Source organism: Bos indicus x Bos taurus, chromosome 2, assembly GCF_003369695.1.
Source record: "Bos indicus x Bos taurus breed Angus x Brahman F1 hybrid chromosome 2, Bos_hybrid_MaternalHap_v2.0, whole genome shotgun sequence".
Classification (NCBI taxonomy): Eukaryota; Metazoa; Chordata; class Mammalia; order Artiodactyla; family Bovidae; genus Bos; species Bos indicus x Bos taurus.
Window position 1 is genome coordinate 122392351 of NC_040077.1, and position 22842 is coordinate 122415192.

The 22842-nt window shown below is 52.6% G+C and overlaps 1 long non-coding RNA gene across 3 annotated transcripts; it reads left to right on the forward strand.

Moving 5' to 3' along the window:
* The first annotated feature begins 9808 nt into the window (after positions 1-9808).
* LOC113877711 lies at positions 9809-17047 on the forward strand. Of its 3 annotated transcripts, XR_003506791.1 has the most exons (5): positions 9809-9941; positions 10288-10471; positions 11268-13298; positions 15885-16020; positions 16439-17047. It is a non-coding gene; the product is annotated as an uncharacterized LOC113877711 (long non-coding RNA). The 3 variants fall into 3 exon arrangements; XR_003506790.1 differs by lacking the exons at positions 9809-9941; positions 10288-10471 and adding an exon at positions 10101-10229; XR_003506792.1 differs by lacking the exons at positions 9809-9941; positions 10288-10471 and adding an exon at positions 10101-10229 and having other exon boundaries at positions 11268-13277.
* The last annotated feature ends 5795 nt before the right edge of the window (positions 17048-22842 follow it).

Here is a 22842-nt window from a genome sequence, read left to right on the forward strand (position 1 = left end):
ATTAAATTGCACCTCACCCATGTCAATTCACACAGATTTATCCCAGCTATGTTTTGGTTAACCTTTCCTCAGAGGCTACAGCCAGACACCACCCATTGAACAATTAATCATTTCCCTCATTTTTATAGGCAGTGACAATTTCATTCCCTTGTTAGTTGCAAATGGAAGTCTATTGTCTCTTTTTAGATATTAACTCTGGGGTTCTGTTCGTTGCCGTCATGAGAGCCTGTAATAGGTGTATCACGAAAGCCTTTTCTAGGTGGGGATAACTAAGAAGTGGGATGTAACACTTGAGATGCAGTTTCTTTGGCTTTTCTATTCAAAATGTACACGTTATCGCTACAACATCTTATAGAAATGACAGATTGTATTTCTTTAGACTCATTTCAAAAAGAATTTGTAGTGGTGCATATAATAGGGTAAGAACAATTGAGATCAGGGTGAAGGAAAGCTAACGATATGAAAGTATGAAAGTAACACGTAAAGAGGAAAGTTAGTAGACGAAACACATGCCTCAAGGGATTAAATACTTGCTAGATTGGGACAGGTTTGCTCTGATCTTTCCAGTGGCTTATTTTCAGCATTTAATAGGATCAAATATAGAGCAAAATGTAAAGAAATATAAACCTTCGGCACAAACTGTCGCCTCTCTCCTAAGCTCAACTCCTAAGATCAACGTCTAGGCAAAGAAACTGTAACTTTTCTTTTAAACCTCAGGGAAACAGTCCCTTTCTGTCATGTCCACTGGAAAGCTGACACCCTGCCCACTTGCCACAGAGGTGCCCTGGGTTTCTCTCCTGCATTCTGTGGACAAAGCGATCCACAGAAGAGAGGGGATCCGTCCTCAGCTCACTTGCATGCGTCTTCTTTGTAGAAAGCAATTAGCCTTTGTTAACATTTCCTTTTCTAGTACCTCCCAATGTTTCGATGCTCATATTCTCGGTCCAAAAACAGGGAAGATTCAGCTGCACCTCTGGTCCTTTTCCAGACACAGTTTGCACTCACTGCGATGATTTTATTCCAAGTGAGATGTTACCTTAGCAACCAACTTTCCAACTCACTCAATTAACCTGCTTCCTCCCTGTAATCAATACTCATTAGCACCAAATCACTCCTTCGCTTTGCCTTGCAGTTAAAACCACTCATTCAGGTCCACCTGTTTCCTAAAGGTAACAGTCTTTTCTCCCTCTGACCATGGAAACTGATTTGAACCCCACAGAACCCCTCTCCCTAGGTCCTCTGATGCTGTCTTCCTAATTCAGGCTACGCCAAGAAGTACTGGCTGGTGGATCTCTGTGGAGTTTGGCAACAGAGCCACCACGGTGGCTTCTGGCATTCCAGTGGCTCACTGGACCGTTGCCCACAGGGAAACTGGCAAGAAGGAAGATGGTACCTGCCATGTGGAATCAGGGAGATAGCTCCTGCACACACAGGAGGTTCTTTGGAGACTCCAAAGGAGAAATGCTATCATGTGAAGGTTATAGTAGACAGACTCAATGGACATGAACTTGGGCAAACTCCGGGAGATGGTGAGGGGCAGGGAGGCCTGGTGTGCTGCAGTTCATGGGGTCACAAAGAGTCGGACAGGATCTAGCGATTGAACAACAATAATAGACTGATACAGTCTGAGAACACAGGAGAAACAAAGTGTTATTAAAACCCATACCGTCCAGATCATCTTTGGTTCTGGTTTTGACACTGAGTGTGGTTGTGGGGAGTTAAGACTCTAGAGAACTTCCCTCACTGCACTGAGTGTGATGGAGTGGGGAAGGGCACAGTGGATACCGATGTCTCTGCCCGCTTTCCTGACCCGCTGCTCTGCAGGGAACCTGGGCTGGGTGGTCCTTCTAGGGGCAGGGATGCTAGTGGGTCTCCAGAGGCTGGTCCGAGAGGAGAGTGGACTGGTTCTGTATGACACAGGGAGGGAGATGGAATTCTGAGGTGCAGTCCTAAGGAAAGGGAGCCCTGGCACCCAGGGATCAGAGGAAGGAAAGAGCCTGAGCAACATGGCGGTGGAGGAACTTCAGGAAGTCAGCTTGTGCACTGTGCGTCGTGTAAGTGGTGCTGGGGCAGGTGGGGGCTGGGGAATGCAAGGTAAGAGCCAGCTCACTTCTGGGCAAAGGGATGCCGACAGGAATAGCATTCCTGGATGGCAAAATGATCCACAAAGAGAAACGTTGAATTAATTCATTGAAGCATCGCACCAGGCCGGAGATACAGGCACTGGGTGAAGAAGCATCAGCTCTGTTCTCAAGGGGCTCACATTCCAGAGACAGAGGCAGAAAACAGGCCAGCAAATGAACGAATTAGCATTTCAGGTGTGCTGAGGGCTGTGAAGAGGATAAATCAGAGAGACACTGGAAGGGGGCGGCTTAAGATGGGGAAGGTCAGGGGGACCTCTCTGAGGAGCTGACGTAGGACCTGAGAGCTCAGCTGGTGAGGAGCCAGGGAAGAGTTCTCTGGAAAGAGGAGAGCAAGTGCCAAAGCCTGTTCCCAGGCTCCAGAAATCCTGCTCACCCTGGCTTGGCACTCTGTTCACCAATCATTCCGCCAGAAGTGAACATCCTCTGCTCTGGGTGCCTTCACACCTGACTCCTGTCCCTCCCCACGCCCGTGACATCCTGTTAAATTTCCAGCCCGGAAAAACACTCAGCATCATTGGTAGTAATAATAGTAATGCCAACACATCTGTGTGACACCGTATTTCATCTTGGACATTTGGGAGATTGAAAAACAAAGTGGTGAGAATCCAGTGACAACCTGCCTCTTGTGTGTTGCAGGTGGGAATGCAAAACGGGAACCTTTCTGAAAGCATTTTGAAAACGGTCATCAAAAGTCACAGTAATGTTCCTGCCTCTGGAACCAATCATCTCATTTGAGGGAATAATGTAAACTCACAAAGGTTTGTTACCAAAGACGTGCAGTTGAATGTTTTAAGGACGCCGATCTGAAACCTGCTTCAGTGTGAAACAATGAGGAAAAGGTTCACTGTGGTGGGTGGATCCATGGAAGGCGAGGCAGCAGCGAGAGCTGATACAGTGAAATGGTGATGCTCTTTGTGGGCAGGTGAATCTTGGCTCAGATCTTGGCTCCCACAGTCACTGTTCTGTTTCCTTGGGCCATTTCGCTAACCTCATTGAGCTTCAGTTTCCTCACTGGTAGAACAGGGATATCATTCAGCTCTTTCCTTTTCATGAGCAGAAAGGAATCATTTCCATGAAGGGCAGCATACACAACAGTGGGTGGTCAGCACGCCAGCGTACCCTCCCACTCCTCTAGTGATGGCTGACCAGGTACTTATACTTCCGTGATCTCACTCAATCCAGACAACCTCAGGACTATTATTCCCATTTTGCAGATGAAGAAACTGAGGCTCAGAGAGGTGAACAAATTTTGTGAAAATCACTCAGTAATTAAGAGGGAAAGTCAGGACTTGTCCTTGGGAATTCTGACCTTTGCAGCATGCTGCCCTCTTGTGAACTCCTACTCATTCTTCAAGACCCAGTCCAAATATCCCTTCTTCTAGGGAGCCTCTCCTGATACCTCTCTGCTGGTGCTCCCATGGCCTCCTGCACAGGCCTCAGCACAGACAGGCACGTGGTCTGGGTGCAAAAACGTGGCTTTAGTACCAACTTTCGCTCCAAATTAAAAACCCAGCTCTACCCCATCCCCACTCTCTCCTGAGAAGATTTGGTGGTAACACCCTGGTTGTATCTACCTCATTGATTTAACAGGTAAAAAACCAGGATAGCTCATGCACTTCCTTTGATATCCAGCGAGAACAATGAGGTTTCTAGTGAAGCCGGTGCTCAGTAAATGACAGCTGCTATCCTTTTTCTGGAAACGTCCAGAAAATGGGTGTTCACCATTTAGTAGCGCGTGTCCTTGGACCTCAGTTTCCTCGACAGGCAAATGGAGCTGAGAGTGTCACTTCCTCTGAGTGCTGTGAGGGAAGGTCTCAGGAAAGGATATATGTAAAGCATTCTCAACAGGGAGGACTGGAAGCCCGGCACAAGCGTGAGTCGTTATTTTCATTAATCTCCCGATTGAAGGGCATTCTCCGCGCCGTGGTAACTGAGCAGCTCGGCAGGGCTCCGTCTTGGCCTGGCACGGAGCCCGGCTGCGCGCGGAGGTGGGCGAGGGAGGGGATGCATGGGGACCAGTCCCTCGGGAGGATATTGGAGCGGGGAGGAGCATCCAGGCCCAGGAAGGGCCGGCCTCTGAGCCCCACCTCGCGCTCCAGCGCAGCCGGCCGGCGGCCAAGTCGCTAATGAAACGGCCGCCTTGTGGCTTCCCAGGCCCCTGGGACCAGCCAGGCGCAGCTTAACCTTGACCCGGTCAGGGTGCCCCCCAGGTCGGAAACGTGATGCGAGGCGCATCCCGCTGCCCCTCCCATTTCCGAATCCCCCGATCCACAGGCAAGCAGAGGGCGGGGTTCCAAGGGAGGTCCTCAGTTTGGATTCCGTGTCTAGGCCCTCCAGCCCCGACTCCCGGCCTGATCTCTGGATGATGGACCTCTATATAACCTCGCCTTTACCCGATCTCACACCCAACCTGCGGCTGGACCTGGGGTCAGGCTGCCTGCCTTCTAATTCCTGTTCCAGCCTCTTAGTGGCATTGTGACCTTTGGCGGGTGGCTCAAGCCATCTGTGCCTCAGTTTCCCGTCTGTAACCTGGGGATAATCATAAGACCCACATTAGGGTGGTTGAAATGACATGGGCTAATAATACAAGTAAAGGGCTTAGAACAGGCACACAGTAAGTGCCCAGTAAATGCTGCCTCTTGTCACTTGCACTGGTCCCTTGACACGTTTAGGTTACTGAGGGGTGAGAACTGTTTGGGAAGTGATTTGGGATAAGGTTCTAGGTCTGGTTCTGAAAGCAGAGGTTGGAGCCTCTGTTCTATCATTTACTACATCTGTGAGTTGGGCAAGTCATTCCAGCATTTGGAAACTCAGTTTCTTCATCTGTGAAATGGGAGGAAGGTTCATCTGAGCCAACTATGGCACAGATCAGTAATAAAACACCAACTCCCACCTGGTGCTGCCTGCTCTGTGAGCCGGACCTGATTCAGCCCCTCTCCTCACTTCCCTGCTTGCACCCTGCTTGGGGTCCCACTGCCAGGAAGGCGGGCGGCCAGGGTTGGAAGTGCAGTCTCTGGTCCTCTGTGGCTTCTCCCCGCAGAGGAGGTAATGCCTGTCGGTGTGTTTTATCTGCTCCAGAGCGGGAGGGGTTTAGGAAGTGGAAGAGAGCCCGGGGCTGACTTCTGGAGTGAGGTGGGGTGTGGCAGACGCGAGTTCTCATCTCTGCTCTACCCCTTCTTGCCTGGGTGCCCTTGGACAGTCCTTCAGCCTTGAGCCTTGGTTTCCTCACCTGTGAGGTGGGTGTCATAATGCTCCCTGCTTCAAGAGGCACTTGTGAGCATCAAGTGAGGTGTCCCATGCTGGGCACCTGGCACAGAGCCTGTCTCAGAGGAGGTAGCTTACGCTGGGGCTGGCTGGCACTTGTACACTCGTTCACTCACCCACCGTTAGCTGAGGCCCATGGTGTGTTGGGTTCTGGCATTTGGACACAGTCCCCCGTCTCATGTATGGACCATAAAGAAGGCTGAGCACTGAAGAACTGATGCTTTTGAACAGTGGTGTTGGAGAAGACTCTTGAGAGTCCCTTGGACTGCAAGGAGATCAAGCCAGTCAATCCTAAAGGAAATCAGTCTTGAATACTCATTGGAAGGACTGATGCTGAGGCTGAAGCTTCCATACTTTGGCCACCTGATGTGAAGAACTGGCTCATTGGAAAAGACCGCGATGCTGGGAAAGATTGAAGGCAAGAGGAGAAGGGGATGACAGAGGATGAAATGGGTGGATGGCATCATTGACTCAATAGACATTGAGTTTGAGCAAGCTCCAGGAGATAGTGAAGGACAGGGAAGCCTGGCGTGCTGCAGTCCATGGGGTGGCAAAGAGTCAGACATGACTGAGCAACTGAACAACAATAACCCCACTCTCAGGGGGTCCCCAGTATTGTAAGGGAGCAGACTGTAAACCATAAATGACAGATGTTAGCCAGTGCTCTAAGGGGGAGTCCAGAGGAGAGAGCCACCCCTGATGGCCTGGCATGAAGGGGCAGGAGAGATGGCCCAAACCAGAGAACAGCACCTCTCAGCAGAGACCCACTGTGGAAACAAGAGGAGTCTTTCTGGTGGCTCAGACGGTAAAGAATCTGCTGCAATGAGAGAGACTGGGGTTCAATCCCTGGGTGGGGAAGATCCCCTGGCGAAGGGAATGGCAACCTACTCTAGTATTCATGTCTGGAGAATTCCGTGGATAGAGGAGCCTGGCGGCCGACAGTGCATGGGGTCACAAGAGTTGGACACGACTGAGTCTCACACTTTCATCAGAGAGACAAGGGGATGAGATGAGGGTATCCTGGCAGAAGCACAGCAGAGACAGAGGGTAGGGGTTTAGCGTGGGAGGAGCAGGGGTGGCCTGGGGAGGAAACAGGGAACACCCAAGAAGCTTGGATTTTATCTTGGGAGCCTTTGAAAGCTGCGGGTTGAGATCGCTGGGGACATTAGACGACCCCCTCTCCTCACTAACAGTAGCTCCCAGCCCTCACCCAGAGATCGCCATGTGGCCAGCACTTGATAGGTTTTATTTAGGATTCCTCAGAACACCCCCTGTCTTGAGTAGACCCTATGAGGATTCCCATCTGAGGCACAGAGAGGCTAAGGAAGTGGCCCAAGGTCACACAGCCATGAAAGTCTGAGCTTGGAGGCAGACTGCCAGCTCCAGCCTCTTCATCCCTAACCGTGTCCCCACCCGCCTCCCTGTCTGATCGGCCCTGAGCGCCAGCCCTCCCAGGGCATTCTGAGAATCCCCGGGGTCAGTGTCAGCCCCTTCTTGCTCAGTACCTGGTTCTTTCTCCTGGGCTGATTGACAGAGCTGCTTTAATGGAGCTGCCTGGCTGCCGGGGTGTGGGGGAGGAGAGCAGTTCTCAGAAATCCAATTAGTGGAGTGAGTGACTGACGCAGTGCGCCCGCAGCCCCCCTGCCGACCCCCGGCCTTGGCTCTGGCCCTGGCTGACAGGGGAGGTGGTTGCCCCCTGTCCCCCGCACCTTGCTTCAGCCCCCACTTCCTGGCAGAGGTCTTGGGGGCTTAGAGTCTGAGTGGGTTCTCCAACCCCTAACACCTCTTCCTCTGCTTGATTTTCTCTCTCCTCCTCAGTCTCTCTCCTGCCCTGCCCTGCATCATCCCCCTTGGCCCCGCCTCTGTTTGGAGCCTCTTCCTTACAGATGAATTGGGTTTTCTCTCTTCGTATCCCTGTTGCCCCAGGAGAGAGTCCCAACCCTTCCCCAGTTAGACCAATGACATGCATGGTTCACCATCACCTCCCAGATCCCTGTCCTCAAACTTCCAGACACAGCCAGCTCTTTACTGAACATCTCCTTATGCCAAGAGCCTCTGAGCTTCTGCAACTGCTGGTCCCCTGCCGGGAATGCTTCCCTCGTTCTTGCAATGAAATCCTCCATATGTTTCAAATAGCACCTCCTCTGGGCAGCCTTCCCTGATTCAGGGCTAGTTGCTCCTTCTCCTGTGTCCCCTCAGCATACGGTCCCCAGTGCCCATCCATGTGGGCAATCTATTTGTTCCTTTTAAGCCCAGTGTTAGCAGTGATCCCATTGTATGGCAATTATTTGATTAGCTGTCCCTTCCTCCAGTCGGACTTGGAAAACTCCTCAATAATATCCAAAGAGCTGTCACCACTGAGCTCTTCCTGTGTACTGGGGACTGTGCCGAGACTTCACCTGCGGGATTTCTAGCTCTCCTGACCACACAGGAGGCAGGTGATGTGCGATGTTTATCTCCACTTTATAGATGATCAGTGGAAGCACAGACAAGTGAAGTGACTCACCCAAGGTCACAGAGCCCAGAGCCCAGCATGGAACAGCTGCGCCCAGAGGTTTGCTGAATGGGTGTGTGAATAAATGGGAGGTCTCCCATGGCTGGGTCTTTGGATCCATCTTTGGAGCTTCAAGGGAAGGGAACTAGAATGGAATGAGCCCCTGAATGTGCCAGGAGTCCCCTCTGTCACCCTGAGATCCTGATCCTATTATCTCACTTTACAGATGAGAAAATGGAGGCTTAGAGCTATTAAAGGACCCTCTCCAGCCCTGAGAGACTCAGTGGCAGAGCCAGGATCTGGGTGATCCAGAGCCAAGTTTAGGACGAGGGTTTGGGGACCCTGGTGCTTCTGGAGAGGAGAAGGGGTATTCATTTTAGTTTCCTTAAATCTCTTCCTCCTTGGATGGGAACTCCAGAAAGCCAAACTGAAGCCAGGGCTTGGGACTATGGCCTTGACTCTGATTGTCTGGGGGCCTGAGGAGGGTCATACTTCCTCAGCATGAGTCCAGCTGAGTCTTGGCCAGGGGAGGCCTTTGGAATGTCTGCTGGAGGATGGGAGAATGTGAGTGTAAGTAATGTTAAAGAGCTCAGGTCATGGAAACAGAGAGCCCTGGGTTTGAATTCTGCCTCTGCCACCTGTTAGCTGTGCGACATCAGACAATCATTTGACCTTTCAGAATCTCAGTTTCCTTATCTGTAAAATGGGGATAATACACCTCATATTGGGTTTTGGTGAGGATCACAGATATTCCATCCAGAGTGCTTGGTGCTTAGTGAGCAGTTTGCTAATCGGAAAATCCCATGGACAGAGGAGCCTGGTAGGCTGCAGTCCATGGGGTCACTAAGAGTCGGATACGACTGAGTGACTTCACTTTCGCTTTTCACTTTCATGCATTGGAGAAGGAAATGGCAACCCACTCCAGTGCTCTTGCCTGGAGAATCCCAGGGACGGGGGAGCCTGGTGGGCTGCCGTCTATGGAGTCACACAGAGTCAGACACGACTGAAGTGACTTAGCAGCAGCAGCAGCAGCAGCAGCTTTTATTAGTAGGGTCAGAATTAGGCTTTCTAGAATTTGAGAGTCAGGATAGAATTAGTGAAAGCTAGGACCAACAGCTGCCAGTCCATTCGAGGCCTGTCTGTGTTTGTCTGCTTCTTGGAATCACCCAGAGGACCCTGCTGGGGAGTCAGGAGGGCCATGAGCTCGGAGCTGGCACTTGGGTAATAGCAGGATGAATAGTGAAACAGATCTGAGTTCAAATCCTGTTTCTTCTACATACCTGCAGGGTGTCTTTGGGCAATCTTTGTTCCCTTTAAGCTTCAGTTGCCCCCTCTGTAAAATGGGGGCATTGTTACCTGCCCCAAAGGAGTTTGGTAAGAATTTAATAAGACTGTTATACTGGACACAAGTCACCATCCAGTTGTCAGTTCCTTAGACCTCAATAAATGTTTTATTTCTTAAAATGATTTCCTCCCCAGTAAATCATTTTGCCTGTCCTATTATTTGATTCTGGAGAACTATGTGGGCTGCTTGTAGCTGGTTTTCTTCCGTCCATCCCTCCATCCACCAAATACATCCATCCCTCTTTAATGCCAGACCTGCACTGTGCGCTGAGCATCTGGATAAAGCAGTTCAGAGAGACGTGATTGCTCAGAGGACCGGGGACAAGCTACCCCAGCTGAGAAGTGAGATGCCTCGTTCAGATTTGCAGGCAAGATCAGGACTGGCCCGCGTGGGTGGGGTGTGGGGGGTACTGCATTATGTGCAAAGGCACAGAGCCCTGGTCCTGAGACTGTGAAGCCCTTGGAAAACCAGAGTAAGAGAGGGTACAAACGATGACTCGTTTCCAGGGTCCTTCCAGGGCTGGGCGCCTCGGTCTCCCGTAAACGGGGCGTGCGCGCCCTCTGCTGGCTTGCTGGCTGACTGACCCTTAGGCTTTGGAGACTCCCAGCCACTGGGTCTGGGAACCAAATGCCCATAAAAGGTGGACTGTCTCAACCGGGAAGGACCCTCGGGATCATCCACCCATGCCTCACCGGTAGAGTCAGGAGGCCCCGTGCGGGGCAAGGAGCTTGCGCAGAGCAGGAATTCGAGGCCCTAAGTCCGAGACGGGGCTCTGTCCGTGCCTGGGGTGGGGGTGGGGGTGGGGGGCTGTGTTCCTCGCAGGGGAACTCCAGGTGCGGGGTGGGGAGGGTGATCGTGGAGCGCAGAGGAGGTTTTCAGATTCTCAGCCCTCACCCCATCTGGCTGGCTCCGTCGTGGGATTTCCTGTTTTGTCTTGGAGCAGCGTCATTGCAACCTGATAGCCACGAAACGGGGACTCAAGGTCTGTGTGTGTGTGTGTGTGTGTGTGTGTGTGAACGGCTGACGCTGGTTTCCATCAGCAGGTGCCCAGGGCTGGTGACGTCACCGGACAAGTGCTCTGATCTCCGTATTTGAACCGGTTTGCCCAGCCCCAAGTCCTCAGGACCTGCCACCAGCATCTTGCTCCTGGTTCTCCAGCTGGAGGGTGTGGCAGTAGACTGAAGGGACACGAAATCAGGAAAGATGCTTGCCTTTCGAGCCAGGGTCAGAGGCAGGGGTGGGTGCGGGAGCTAGGGTGGACTTTGTATTGGGTTAGATGCGGGGAGGGTAGGAGAGATGAGAGAGTGCGGGCTGCTGCCCAGGCTTCCAGCCTGAGTGATGAGCTGCACTCCTCAGTGAGAGGAGGCTGGGGGGACCTGCCCACAGCCACTGGGTGCCTGAAAGCTCATTACCTATGGAGAGCACAGCTTCCCCCTGACCATCTCTTGCCCCCTCCCCAGTCCTTTCTCTTGGCTGGGCTGCTGTGTATGTGTGAGCCTGCACAGGCGTGTGAGCGCGTGTTCTGTGTGTGTCCCTGCCCGCAGGCTGGAAGCTCGGTGTCACTGGGGACGGGAACCTTAAAAGCCTTGTTGCTCCAGGAAGAGGCCTGCCTGGCTGGGAGGTGACACTTCAGGTCCTGTTCTGATCTCATCAAGGCCAGGGGTCTGAGCTTGCTCCCAGTAGGTGGTACCTGGAGACCTAGCCTGCCTTTAGAGCTCAGATGGGAATTCCAGACCTGCACCCATCTCCCCCATGGGGTGGCCCCAGTCAAGTCTCTGCCTCTCTCAGAGCCTTAGTGTCATCGCTGACAAGCAGGACAATGAGCTGTAGCTCGCAGGTGTCTGGGGAGGATGGAATGAGGTTTTGCAGGCAGAAGTCCCAGCACGGTGCCTGGCACCTGGCATGCCCTGGATGAAGAGTGGAGGGTATTATTATTTTTAAACCAGGAGCCCTATTGCTCAGTACTCAGGCTACCACCTACCTCTCTGACTTCATCTCTTTTTTCTTCCTCTTGTTCCAGCCACACTGGAAGCACCTGCGCCTGGAGAGCACCAGCCCTGGTCCAGTCTGGAGCCTTCTGGCCAGTTGTTGCCTGGTTGGTTCCTGCTCAGACTTCAGGTCCCAGTTTGATGGCACCGTCCTGGGGCAGCCTGCCCTGCCGGCTCTGCCCAAGGCGCCCACTTTGCCTGTCCGGGCACTCTAATTCTCTGCTGTTTTCTTCCTAGCATCTACCACTGCCAGAGCCTGTGCGATTTGTTGATGGCTTATACGCTACCCCTGTTTGTCTGTTGTGTTCTCCACCTTGTCCCTCGTGTCTGCAACAGGGCCTGGCACATAGTAGGCCCTCAGTCGTCATCTGTGGACTCTGCAGAGGCCTCTGATGCATGAGGAAAGCTGGGGTTTGGGAGCCAGACAGTCCTGGCTTGAACTTGGAATCCCAAATCCTGGCTCCATCACTCCTGGGCTGTCTGCATCTCATGCCCCTCCTCTGGGCCTCAGTTTTCTCATCTGTCAGATGGGGCTAAGCAGAGTGATGTGACATCAGCTGCTTAGAGGAAGCAGTAAGACGATGAGCATGCCTCATGCAGGCCAGGATTCACTGATAACAGTGACGAAGACTGCTACCTGTCAATCAATCGCTGCACTAAGAGCCTTACTTTAAAAACTTCATTTCTTCTTGACAATCACTCTGAGGAAGGGACGGTTAGCCCATTTAATAGATGAAGAAATTAAGGCTCAGGGCAGTAGTTCCATGCCCAGTGAAGCTCGTGTCTAAGGGCTGTAGATGCAGGAGCTTTGGGGGCATGGCCAGTTTCTCTCGTTAGCGTCTCCACAGTGTTCCGGGAGGACTGGGGATCTGGCCACCTGAGTCCTAATTTCAGCTCTGCCACTGACTTGCTGTGTGACCCTGGCTGGGTTTCTGCCCCCTTTAGAGCCCCATTTCCCCATGTGCCTCATGAAGGCACTGGACCAGGTCAGGGGGTGCAGCCTCCAGGGCCTGCAGGGCAGAGCAGGGGAGGTGGCTGGACCCAGGAAAGGCTGGGGGAGCTGGGCAGTGGCCACTCGGCTCTGGAGGGTACCTAACTGGTGGGAAAGCGGGCCTAGGATTGCCGGTGTTTATACTTTTCAAGAGAAGCAGAAAATTCGGATTTTGATGTGAAATCTGATTATTAAATGTTGGCAAAATTTGAAAAAGGAAGGAAAAAAGAAAGACACTGTGTGGGCCAAACAGAGGCCGTTTGTGGGTTGCATTTGGTCTCCTGAGCTGTCACTTTGTAATCCATGGGATACCCACTATCTAGAGGCCATTGCTTGCTCCTGGACCCTTGATAAAAATGACTCACACCACTGAGTGCTGACTAGATCCAGGGGCATATGTGATGTTGTTAACTTTTCCTCCTACTCCCCGTATCCCTACCATGTAACATTATCCCACTCATCACATCATCTCCATTTGATAGGTGGGAAGTTGAGGTCCAGAGAGGTTAAGTAACTTGTCTGGGTCACACAGCTAACACATGGCAGAGCTGGGGGACAAATCAGGGCTCTCCTGCTCCAAAGCTCACTGGTGTAACCACAGACCATCCTGCCACAGTGACCTCCCCTCACCCCCGGCTCTCTGTCCAGCCTCCTTCCCACCAGCGTCCCCCATCCTGGCCTCCTGGGGACTCACACACTCACTGTTGACCCCAAGGCAGGTTAGGTACAGTCTCAACCTGGAAGGAGGGTGAATTGGGTGGGAAGCCTTTTCGTTCTCCCCAGGACCCTGGCCTCTCTTCTCTCCAGATCCCCTGGCGCCGTAGGTTGTGCTAGGGGCCCGCCGGCTTGATGAGAAACCTACTGAAGCAACACTAAGGTCTCAGGCTCCTGCAGCAGCCCAGCCACAGGAGACGTCTCCTCCTGCGGGGAGGTCCTGGCAGGGAGCCGGCTGGTTCCTGGTGCCAGTGGAGCCGCTGTTAACTCTTCGGGTCTCTCCAGCAAATCCTGCAGTGAATCCCCTGGAGCGCAGACTGCGTGTGCATGTGCTCAGGTGGGGTCTCTGTGTGCGAGGGTGAGTATGAACTCACTTCTGTGTCTGAGCCCCGTGGGCTGCAGTGTCTACTGTGGGGTGCCTGTTGTCTGGGTGGATGGATTTTCCTGCAACCCAAGGACTCAGACCTTTAGGAGCTGCGTGGGTGAAGGCAGGAAGCAGTGATTAAAGCAACCACTGCTGATTATTTACAGGTGCTTCAGGTAAATGATTTGGTTTTTTTAAGTGCCACATAACCTGATAAAGCTGGTGTGGTTGTCCCCGTTTTGTGGATGAAGATACTGAGGCTCTGAGCCAGGCAGTGAAATGGCCAGGCTGGTGGAGCTGATGAACAGTGGAGTGGAAAGTGGATCCGGGTCTACTGTCTACAAAGCCATCGCTCCACTCACCCCTGCAGGCTGCTTTGTTTGGATCAATGGTGACCCCACGTTGGGGCCGGCGCCTTGCTCCAGTGGGCTCTACCTGGGACACTCCCTTTGGACTTTCAAGTCCCCAGCCCACCTGGAGCTGAGTGCCCTCTGCATTCAGGCATTGCTGGCACATTGGAAGCTAACATGTCCTGAGCTGCCATCTTGTCCAGTACCCTCGGCGTACGGCTGGGTGCAGGGCTTTTTGTTGCTGGGACCTGCCTAGGGTCACACACTGATCCTGTCACTGTTTGGGGTTCAGACTCTGAGGACTGTTGGCCATTGGTGGAAGGAGCAGGCCTGGCCACTCTCAGGGGTGTGTTGGGTTTGGGGGCCCGTTCTCTGGGCTCATGGTCTCCATTCTCTGTGCTGTCTTGCTTTTCTCAGTGGCCAAGCCCGGAGTCCATAGAGGGGACCCTTGACCTGACCTCAATTGCACCATCCTCGCCAGGCCTTGGTTCCCTTCAGCTCTAACTGTAACTAGAGTGCTTTGAGGGGACTTTAATCACAGCTGCTTATCTTAGAATTCCTGCTGCTACCCAAAGGCTTTGGAACCACAGAAGGGACGTGAGGTCAAGTCCTGGCTCTGGCACTTGTTTTCTGGGTCATCTTGGGTGAACTGCTTTGCCTCTCTGAGCCTCAGTTTCTTTATGTGTAAAGTAGGGATAATAATGGGACCTACTTCATGAGAGTGTTGTGAGGATTAACAGTAGTAATAGTTGTAATGACAGCCGCCAGACTTTAAGTGTTTACTATGAGCTGGGTGGGCTTCCCAGTGGTGCTGGTGGTAAAGAACCTGCCTGCTAATGCAGGAGATGTAAGAGATGTGGGTTCAATCCCTGGGTTGGGAGGATCTCCTGAAGGAGGTTGTGGCAACACACTCTAGTATTCTTACCTAGAGAATCCCATGGACAGAGGAGCCTGGCAGGTTACAGTCCATGGGGTCGCAAAGAGTCGGACACGACTGAAGCGACTTAGCATGCACGCACCATGAGGTGGAAGCTGTTATCCCATTTAATCCTCCCAGCAGCATTGTGAGGCAGCTACTGCTGTTATTTCCATTTTAGAGAGGGGGAAACTGAGGCACAGAGGGGTTAAATGGTTTTCTCATGTTCTTCCACTAGTTAAGTGGTAGTGCCTGGATTCCAGCCCAGGTCTTTCTGACTCCAAAGCCCAGAACGCTTAACCCAGGAGGGTTATTCAAGATATCTAACAATTGGCCTGGCCTGGCCTGGGCCCCGAGCCATCAGAATAGATGCCTGCCATAAATAAACAAGCTGTCTGTCCTCCCAGCACCGTCTTATCCATTACACACTCAACTGTGTTAAATGGGATTAATCCAGGAAATGAGATTACAGATGTCAAGCAGCTTGGAGAACCATGAAGCAGCCCATGTGCTTCTATTTCTCCTTCCGCCGAGGGGAAGAGAAGGCCCAGGGAATCAGGAGAGCTGTGCTTAGCTCCACGCTCTACCATGAACTTGCCGAATGACCTTTGGTGGGTATGGGAAGCCAGTTTCCAGAGTCATGGATTAACAAGGTCTAAACCTGCCGAGGAGATGACACCCAGTTGGTATCGCTCAAGCCCATCCAGGAGGTATTTGCAAAGAGTTGTCAAAGCAGACCCCGGAGGTCTCCAGCTTAGCCACAGTTTGGTAAATCACTCAATCAAGGGACTATGCATTTGGGTTTTTAAGGAACAACTTAAAATACATTGTGCATGTTTCATGAATACAACTTATTGAAAACCTACACCCCAGAGAGCTTGAATAGGCGCATATACTGGCGAGGGCACCACCACGATCAATACTGTTGACATCCCCATCAAACCTCGGAAGATTTTCCCCTTCCCCTTAGCCACCCCTTCATGCCCACTCTCAGGCCAGACCCAATCTGTCTTCTGTTACTATAGATCACTTGACCTTTTCTAGACGTTTACCTCAAGGAAATCACAGAGTTTGTAGACTTTTGTGTCCCGTTTCCTTCGGTCAGCATCATCTTTTTGAGATCCATTCTTAGGGCTCTGCGTTCCTTTTATTTCTGAGCGCTATTCTATCCCATGGATACGGCAGTTTGTTTTTCCGTTCACTTTAAATGGACAATGGGTTGTTTCTATTGATAGTTTTGGACTATTACAAATAAGGCTTCTAGGAAGATTTATATACAAGGCTTGTTGTGGCTATGTGTTTCTTTTCTCCTAGGTAAATCCCTAGCAATGGAAGGTCTGGGGCGCTTGGAAGGGTGGACTGTTTTCCCAAATGGTTGTACTGTTTTACATTCATGCCAGCAGTGGACGAGAGTTCCTGTGGCTCTACATCCTCACTAACACTTGGCATGGTTGGTTTTTTAATTGGAGCCATTCTAATTGGTGTTTGGGTGGGGGGCTGTCCAGTGTGGCTCCTGCTGCAGTCCTAGAGAATGGATGGTTTCTGATGGCTTGTGATGGGCAGGGAAGAGTGGACATCAACACTGAAGAGGGTGGCTGATCACTGGGCCATCAGGGGGAGTGGGTGCTGGCTGGTTTCCTCAGGCACCAGTTCCTTGGCTTTCTGGGTGTTAGCCAGGCTCAAAGGTGGCCCCCACTGATTAGTCCTCCTGGGGTTCACACTCTTGTGTAGTCCCTCTCCCACAGCCTCGTGCCAGGGTTGGTCTGTGTGACCAGTAAGATGTGGAAGAACTGATGGGGTCACTTCTGATGTTAGGTTAGAAAAGACCCTACAGCTTCAGTCCTGGTCATTCTCTCTCTCTCTCTTAGATCATTTGCTCTTGCGAGGGCCAGCTGTGCCGCTGTGAACAGCCTGACGGAGAGGGTAGTGTGAGGAGGGACTGTAGCCTCCAGCCAATAGCCAGCCAGAAACTGAAGCCTTCCGTCAACAACCATGTGGGTGAGCTTGCAAGTGGGTCCTCCCGTCCCATCGAACCCACAGAAGATGCGGCGTCAAACCTCACGTGAGACCCTGAGCCACCCACCTAAATGGGTCCTCCAGTCCCATCAAACCTGCAGAAGATGCAGCGTCAAACCTCACACGAGATCCTGAGCCACCACCTAAGCTGCCTTGCAACTCTTGCCTCTCAGGAACAGCGTGAGATCAGTGCTGCTTTAAATCACTAAATGTTTAAAGGGGATCTTTTGTTATGCATCAATAGATAGCTGACACATCCTGGATTATGTCTTCTTATTTGAGATAACAACTGTTTCCCCTGCCTTACCCCATCTAAACAATCAAGATCGAAGCCTGGTGTCAGGTGGGTAGACCACCTGGTCTAGCACAGCTGGTTGGACCAGGCTGAGACCTTCTTTTACCAACAAAGGTCCGCATAGTGAAAGTTATGGTTTTTCCAGTAGTCATGTACGGATGTGAGAGTTGGACTATAAAGAAAGCTGAGCCCCGAAGAACTGACGGTTTTGAACTATGGTGTTGGAGAAGACTCGTGAGCGTCTTGGACAGCAAGGAGATCCAACCAGTCCATCCTAAAGGAAATCAGTCCTGAATATTCATTGGAAGGACTGATACTGAAGCTGAACCTCCAATATTTTGGCCACCTGACGCAAAGAACTGACTCATTGGAAAAGACCCTGATTCTGGGAAAGATTTAAGGTGGGAGGAGAAGGGGATGACAGAGGATAAGATGACAGGTTGGATGGCATCACTAACTCGATGGACATGAGTTTGAGCAAGCTCCAAGAGATGGTGATGGACAGGGAAGCCTGGCATGCTGCAGTCCATGGGATCACAAAGAGACACAATTGAGCGACTGAACTGAGATCGTCTAGGTATTCTTTTTTCTCTTCTCTTTTTTCCTTTTCACCTCCTTCCCTCCTTTTCTGTTTTTCTTTCGACAGGAGAAGATTGAATCAAATAACATGATGGAATAGAGTACTAGGTAAACTCTGGGGGGAGCAGGACCATCAAGATGATCTGTGGAAAGAGGAAATTGAAGTGAGAGAGAAACAGGGATGAGGGACCCGGTTGTGGAGATATGTGCTGCCTGAGGGCCTGGCAGGGTTGGTACATCCAGTTGTACTGCTGGCGACTGAATTCTGGGAAACTCCTCTGATGCTTAAAATAACCCTCCTTTTGACTTGAGTTTCTTTAAACTTCTGCTTTTCCCAATCAAGTCATTTGAAGTCAGTAATCATCGTAGGCAACATTTTCTTTGAATAGACACAAAATGTTCCACTGAGTGGATGTGCCTGAAGTTTGCACAACCCTTCTCCTCTGCTTGGACATTAAGGTTATTTCCCATTTCTCTCTGTCATAAACAATGCCATGATGAACATCTCCAGCCCTTGAAGCTTTGTTTCACATCTCCAGCAATATCTTCAAGAGAGCTTCCCAGAAGGGATGAGTGAGCCAAAGCATTCTATCAGATGACTTTCCAGAAAACTGACACTGATGCTTTCACCAGTTGTAGAAGAAATCACTCATCTCACCGGCCCTCACCAGCCTCAGGCTTCTCTCGCTGGAGGCTGCCTTGTCCTGGCACTTACTGGGTCTAGGTGGATCTGGCTCAGTGCACCGTGCTGGGGGCAGAGCCCAGATGTTGTAGCAGCCACATCGTGCCAGCGCCTCTAGCGTCTAAACAGTCAGGAGAGATACACATAGTGTTCTTTTATTTAAAATGAACTGGATTCTAAACACCGCTTAAAAGTACATTAATAATGGTGTTGGTGTATCATTCATCTTGAACAAGTGACAGATATTTCCCCCAGCAAAATGCCAAAGTGGGAAAGTGGGTTAGGGAGTTAGATTGATGAGTTTCTGTCAAGGGGCTCATTACCTCTTGCCCAGACGATCTCCCGACTGGCCCCCCTGCCTCCAGCTCCCGCACCTCCCACCCTGGCCCCATCTGCTCCCTCCCATGCTGATGTCTAGTTAATCTTGCTCATGGGATTTGTGGCAGTGGGATGGCGGGAGGCCTGGAGTCAGGTGGCCAGGGTTCTGACCTTGGTTCGGTCACTGAGTTCCTGGGGATGGTGGCCACCTGCTTCTGTTCACCCCCTTTCTCAGGTCAACACTCTGATTTTTCTTTAGGGTCCTGGTCCTTCCTCAGTCCTGGGGTGTCATGTGGGGCTGACACGGCTCTGCCCACCTGATATCCACTCCAACAAGAGGCATATTATACCTAGGCTTGGTCATCGAGAGTTCTGCAGACCCTTGGCTCAGTAATTGGTCCAAGGGATGGGCAGCATGTGTCCCAAGCTGAGCCAGCCATTGTTTATGGCCTGGATCCAACTGTACCTGAAGTTCATGCTTCAGCATCCTAGTTATGTGAGTCAGGTCCCCTCTTCCTTCTCTGTTTCTTCTTTTTCCTCTTCTTTTAAAAGAAGTCCATCTGAATTGCATGCTTGTTCCTTGTAAATGGGCTTCCCTTGTGGCTCAGCTGGTAAAGAATCTGCCTGCAATGTGGGAGACCTGGGTTCGATCCCTGGGTTGGGAAGATCCCCTGGAGAAGGGAACGGCTACCCACTCCAGTATTCTGGCCTGGAGAATTCCATGGACTGTATAGTCCATTGGGTCACAAAGAGTCAGACACAACTGAGTGACTTTCACTTTCACTTCACTTTCCTTGTAAACGAAAGCGTTGTGGCTGATGTGCAGTATGACCTTGAATAAATCCTTTTTGATAGGCTCAGCTGCCCCACCTTGAAAAATGTAAGAGTTGGATTCTCAGGAAGAGATTCCACCAGCCGGGCAGGTTCAAGTCCCCCATCTGGGTTGGGGGGACCCACATACCAGGAGGGTCACAGATGGACAGCCTGACTCATATGGAGACGGTCACTGTGCAGCCTCAGGTGAAACCTTAGTTGGGTGTGAGACCTGCGGAGGGCTGCCCGGGGTTGAAGGCCAGCGTGGGGCGGGAGCAGGCCCCCTGGGGGAGACCACTGGGGTTCCCTAGTGTGGAGCTTCGTGACCTGCAGTGACATGTCCTTCCCTTGCTCTGCGTCTCTCAGTGGCTCCCAAGTACCTTCAGGGTTAAGTCCCCTCCCCTTAGGTGGGCAGGAGGCCAGGCTCCACATAGGGCTTAATACATGCTGAATGAATGAATGAACAAAACTCTTCGTGACCAGGTTCTCGCCCAACTCCCCAGCCCCAGCCTCAGACCCTCCGGCCTCTACCCTGCACACTCCACTCCCCACCTCCTTGAACACGCTGTGTTCTCTTACGCCTCAGTCTCCTCCAGGTCGTTCCTCTGCCCGCATCTCTTCCGGAATCTCCCTCCCACCCCCGACAAACTTTCACTCTTCCTTCCGTACACGGCTCATTCGCTGACCCAGTGAGTGTTTCTGAAGCCCCTACTCTGTGCTGGGCACTCTTCTGGGTGGCTGGCATTGACCCAAACTGGTGAAGCGCCTGTGAACGTGGAGCCTGCTTATTGCGGGGGGCTCAGCAGACACTGGAGACGGAAATGGCAACCCACTCCAGTATTCTTGCCTGGAGAATTCCTTGCACAGAGCAGCCTGGAGAGCTACAGTCCATGGGGTCGCAAAGAGTCGGACATGACTTAGTGTCTAAACCACCACAGCAGATGCAGAGGAGGCCAGTGAGTGATACAGGCTGTGGAGCAGGGGCTGGAGACAGGGGTGCGGATGGGGGCACGGTTGTTAAGTTATGAACAGAGGGGAGCCAGGGGAGATTTCTTCGAGCTGAGACACGTAGGAGGGATCGACTGATCTGTGAGAAGGGTGGCCCAGGAGGAGGGAAGAGCAAATGCAGAGGCCCTGCGTGCAAAGTGAGCTTGGAATGTTCAAGGAGACCCCTGTGCAGGTGGAGTGGGCAGTGGCAGGGGCAGAGGTCAGAGGGGAACAGTGGAGGGCTGGGAGGGCAGCTGGGCAGGGCCACCTAGGCCCTCACTGGCTTTAATCCTGACTGAGAGGGGAGCCATGGTAGGGTTTGAAGGGGCTGGGGCAGAGTGGGGAGACTGGTTGGGAGGGTCTGGCAAAAATCCAGGGTGATGGCCTTGGGAGCGGCAGAAGTGATCTGCATCTGTTTTGAGGGTGGGAGGGGCAAGAGCCTTCCTGTCTCGTGAGAGGGTGAGCGAAGGGATGCTTATTCAGGAGCTGGGAAGCGGTGCTCAGCAAGCTGGGGGCAGGGTGGCTCTGGGTGGGGGTTAGGCACGCTGACTATGAACCACCACCAGGGCTCCTGGAAATGAGGGTGGACAGCGGGAACCCGAGGTCTGGGCACAGGTTGAGGCTGGAGGTGTGAGTTGGGTGTCATCAGCAGAAAGGAGGTGCTTAGAAGCAGAGGCTGTGTGGGACTTCCCTGGGGGTCCAGTGGCTAAGAGTCCATGCTGCCAATGCAGGGGCCTGGGTTCGAACCTGGTCAGGGAACTAGATCCCTCACGCCTCAACTAAGCATTCACATGCTGCAATTAAGACCTGGCGAAGCCAAATAGATACATATTTTTTTAAAAAAGCAAAAACAAAAAACAGAGACTGTGTGATGGAGTAAAGGCGAAGGAGACCACCTCCCATGTTTGCTGCTGCTGCTGCTGCTGCTGCTAAGTCGCTTCAGTCGTGTCCGACTCTGTGCGACCCCATAGACAGCAGCCTACCAGGCTCCCCCGTCCCTCGGATCCTCCAGGCAAGAACACTGGAGTGGGTTGCCATTTCCTTCTACAATGCATGAAAGTGAAGAGTAAAAGTGAAGTCATTCAGTCGTGTCCGACTCTTAGCGACCCCATGGACTGCAGCCTACCAGGCTCCTGCGTCCATGGGATTTTCCAGGCAAGAGTACTGGAGCGAGGTGCCATTGCCTTCTCCGTTTGCAGGAGCCCATAAAGCAGGAGGAAGACTGGCAGAGGTGCCTGGGAAATAAGAACAGACAGCATGTTGTCCAGGCTGTGTGCAGGCTGCTGGCGGGTCACTTAATCAGGAGGCTGAGACTTGGCCACCGGGCCTAAGGTCGTTGGTGACCTTGGCAAGCGTGGTGGGGACCCACTGGCTCCAGAGGGAAAGGACGGAGGGCTGGAGATGGGGCCAGAGAAAGGTTGGCGGCCAGTGGTCAGGGGTCCAGGAATGTATCTTTGAGCAAAGCCTTAGTGGAAAGTGAGGATGAGGGATGGGGAGCTGGTGAAGGGAAGTGCCACAGGCAGAGGGAGAGGCTGGGACCAGGTCGGAATGGGGGGACGGTTGGGGGGGTTTGGAGGGGTGGGGAGGGGCCAGTGGGTTTGGAGAAGAGGAGGAGGTTAGTGGTGGGGGAGGCAGCAGTGGGCAGAGCTTCGTGCGGCTGGGGAGCAGCTGGCATTGAGTCCGGAGGAGAAGCTACAAGAGGACTTTGAATGCTTTATTTATTTATTTTAAAGAGCAGGGCCCTCTGGCTCCCAAATGGGGAACTTTGGGAGGCTTTGATTCCCAGCGGCCCCCCGCTGAGCCCCTTCCTGCCGCCCCCTTATCGAGGGCCCTCCCCGCCCCCCCGCCCCCCCGCCGGTGGGTCTTGGCCTCTGCGCCCTCTGCCTGTGATGTGGGGCAGGCGGCTGGCGTGGGCCCTCCTCGGCCACCCGGGCCGCGGAAGTTGGGAGACAGCGGGCGGGTCCTGAGCAGAGCCGGGCCTCTCTGGCCGCGTGTGAGGGCCCTTTGTGCCAGGTCGGCGCTGCAGTTTGATCAGGCCCCTAGTGGGGCCAGATCTGGCCTCTGATCCCCGCTGCACAAAGGGCCTCATTGAGAGGCAGGAAGTGAGGAGCTGGGCTTTATCTGCCTGGGGATTCGTGGGACCAGCGAGGGGCCAAAGAGCGAGGAGCCTGGGGCTCTGGCAGACCTTTCCCTGACATGTTATCCAGGCTGCGATTTGTTGGAAGGTGCTTTCTCCCTCCCCCTGAGCCAGCCTCAACTCCAACACCAGCCTCACCCCCTCCAAGGGACCTGTCTGGGGCAGGGGATGAGGCGGGGTCTCACCACCCAAGTGAGTGTATGACGCGGGACTCAAAGCAGGATGACTGTCCCTCCATGCCAGACACAACCCTTTCCCTCCAAGCACCTTCCGGGTATCAATTCAATTCATCCTCACTGTGACTCTATGAAGGCCAAACTGGTATTAGCCCCATTTTACAGATGAGCAAATGGAGGCACAACAGAATTAAGGAATGGGCCTAAGTTCACCTGTAAGGGATGGGGCTGGGGTTAGGTCCTAGGCAGTGTCTGACCTCTTGGGCTCA